General features: G+C 43.6%; 1 long non-coding RNA gene across 2 annotated transcripts; it reads right to left on the bottom strand.

The window, feature by feature from the left end:
* Positions 1–315: 315 nt before the first annotated feature.
* Positions 316–1,315, bottom strand: LOC136535359 (uncharacterized). Of its 2 annotated transcripts, none has more exons than XR_010778981.1 (3): positions 1,235–1,315; positions 712–1,100; positions 316–597 (listed from the first exon to the last, which is right to left on the bottom strand). It is a non-coding gene; the product is annotated as an uncharacterized lncRNA (long non-coding RNA). The 2 variants fall into 2 exon arrangements; XR_010778980.1 differs by having other exon boundaries at positions 712–1,156; positions 1,235–1,300.
* Positions 1,316–2,975: the final 1,660 nt, after the last annotated feature.

Here is a 2,975-nt window from a genome sequence, read left to right as displayed (position 1 = left end):
ACCTAAATGTAGTAGTGTGCGTGTATATTTGTGTGAACAATTCAGGTTTGAGTATCATTATATATAACAAGTTTCAGATGTGAGTATGACCAGATACACGATTCAGATTTGAGTATTGTTGTATACCAAAGTTTTATACGTGAGTATGACCATATACACGATTTAGATTTGAGTATCAATGTATACCAAGTTGTGGATGAAGTACCACTGTATACTTTTCTTCCATTTTTAAACAATCCAAATGGACATACGAGGAAAAAAAATACAAACTTTCAATAACCAAATCTGAATAAAATATTGATGGAAAAAATCTCTTGAGCAGTCTTTGATACTGACAAAATCTCTTGATCAGTCTTTGATACTGACATTTATTCAACAGGATTACATAGGGTTCCTCAATTTTTAATAACCAAACCTGAATAAAATAGTGATCCGAGTGCATCTACTACAACCAAACTAAATTAGCACAAGAAGCTAGTAGTATATACTGAGTATTTAAATTAAATTAAATTAGCCCATCTTGCTGGCTAGTCCTAGCGACGTCGAACCACCGAGATGGTCACCAGAAATCACATGGCACCGGTGTAGCACCAACACCTGGAATGGTACCATGTGTTAGGAACGAATGAGCATCATACATTAATTAATTCATACTTGCCGTCACAAGCATGCAAAAAGGCAGGGCAGCGCCAGGATGAGATGAGATGCAACCTGAACGTATATAGATGAATCACGAAAGGATAGTGCGCAGAATAATACGAACGCACTCATGCATCCCCATACTCTCCAAATCTCTAACCTTGTTGATCTGGATGAAATGAGAGGACAGAGATTGGATCTACCACCTGTTTGCCAGTCCAGCACCAAGATCAGAGGAGATACATGACATATGCCAATTTATTAGATCCATAATATTCATGGGGATCGGATCAGCGCATGGATCAACGTTCTCCCGATCTGCATGCAGCTGCCAGCAAGGAGACGGGATAAACAAATCTAGCACACAAAAAGATTAATTAGGCAGATTACTATACCTAAATTCCAGTCAGGATGCTCCTAGACGCCACACAAAATCTCGGTATGTAGCCCAACAGCCAGTTCTGAACTCCATCCAATCAACATAGTGCGTGAATGATCGTCGACGAGATCAGAGAAGCTAGGGCTCCCCGTGCAATTAGATTAGAATAAACATATCAATCACAACAGGAAGGATATTGGGACTGCCTCAACATACCTGGATCAAAATATCGCAGGCCGCAGGCGCAGGACCTAATCAGGTAGCGAGTTTTGAAGCCGCCGCCGCCGGATGTCATATTGCTTGCGGACGCAGGTAGTCCAATTTTCTAATATATATAGCGGGTCAACTTCTTTAAACCGGGCCCGCTAAGCAGCCTGCCACGGTGCCAGGAGGGAGTAGCACCTGATATACGTGGTTTGCAGGAGGGAGTAACTACTCATGAGTATAATTTTTTTTCCATATATATATACTAGGTAGCGTGTCCATGTGTTGCTACGGAACAGCAAAACTTTTGTATTAAAAACACATAGATCGTATGATAAATAACAGTACTGTTAATAAATGTACTTTTGATTATCATAAAAAGTATTAACCGGCACGGCGCGGCCTTCGATCAGCGAGGAGCGTCGGCAGCGGCGTTGCGGGGGATCGAGCGAACGAACGAGCTGTGGCGTGGGCAAGCCAGGGGATCAGGGGAGAGGGCGTGATCGGCGATTTGAAGGGAGCGTCGATGGTGTGGGGACGTGATTGGAGGAGGCGATCGGTTGGTTTCCTATTCGTTTCCACAGTAGCGTGATTGCCGGAGATTGCGATCAGCGATTACACAAGTGTGGAGGATCGGAGAGGAGGCGCGCGTACCAGCGAGGAGGGAGGGGACGGGGGCGGTTGCTTGCTCTCAGGAGGCGGTGGAGTCGCGGCCGCGGAGGTCGTCGGGAGGAGAGGGGGACGGAGGTAGGGAAAGTAATCCAAATCCAAGATGGCATTGTTGGCGTTGCGTGCGGAGACGTTTTCTTTCAACCCCCACTTGGACGGAACGTCATCTCCTTGCAACCTTACCGGGTTGGGCCCATTGATTTTCCGGATGGAGGCTGAATAATACCAACAACTGCTGGCGGGCAGTTTTTGCTTTTGCTCTACCTTTGCAAAAAACCGTTTTTCCAGACAGGTGTTGATATATTTTTTTTCTAAAATAGAGCTGTTGTTTAGCTTCTCCGAGCTCTCCCTCTCTCTCTACTACCTTTTCTAAGAAAATTGTTTTACCAAACTTTTTTGTTTTTGAAAAAAAAAATCTTCATTGGTAAAGGTACTTTATGAACCGAATTAAAAAAATTGTTATGCTTTGTTGATGTTGTGAGCTCGATATTTCAACAAGGTGGCACATTGTTTGTTATATAGAGCTTATGTGACTCCAGCTCGAATGTTAGTACCGTCGCCGACTTGGCTAGAGTGGAGTTTAGTGCCTTCTTCTTGATTAAAAAGAGCCATTGGCCCCGTCCGGCTTACCTAGAAAATATCACTATTCAGCTTATTTTTTCAGTCGGAACAGTATTTTTCTCTCACAAGAATTCAGCCAGAATAGTGTTTTCAGCCAGTTTCAGCCATAATTCAGCAAGCCAAACGGTGCCATTGTGGCAACTCTTAATCCTCGAGCAGGCTGAGGATTGAGACCCAGATCCCAAGTTATGCCCACATCGGAAAGATAATTCAGTCCGTAACAAGAAAACCAAAGGGCAACAAATCCAAGCTGATCACTCAAACGTTTAGCATCAACAACAAAAAGTTGTTAAACCAGCAACACTGCATGAGGTCCTCACAGCCGATACAGTTGCGGGTAAACCAGCATCACTGCAGGTCTGTCAAGATAGTAGATGCTATATAAAACCCTAATACTTCAAAGTTTCTTTCACCGCAATACAACATAGCATCTTTGGTAGGAAAGACAAACACCGATTCCGCT

The sequence above is a fragment of the Miscanthus floridulus genome, unplaced genomic scaffold (assembly GCF_019320115.1).
Source record: "Miscanthus floridulus cultivar M001 unplaced genomic scaffold, ASM1932011v1 os_2707_1_2, whole genome shotgun sequence".
In the NCBI taxonomy this organism is placed as follows: domain Eukaryota; kingdom Viridiplantae; phylum Streptophyta; class Magnoliopsida; order Poales; family Poaceae; genus Miscanthus; species Miscanthus floridulus.
The sequence above is the reverse complement of the archived record's forward strand: the minus strand, read 5'-3'. Positions and strand labels throughout refer to the sequence as shown.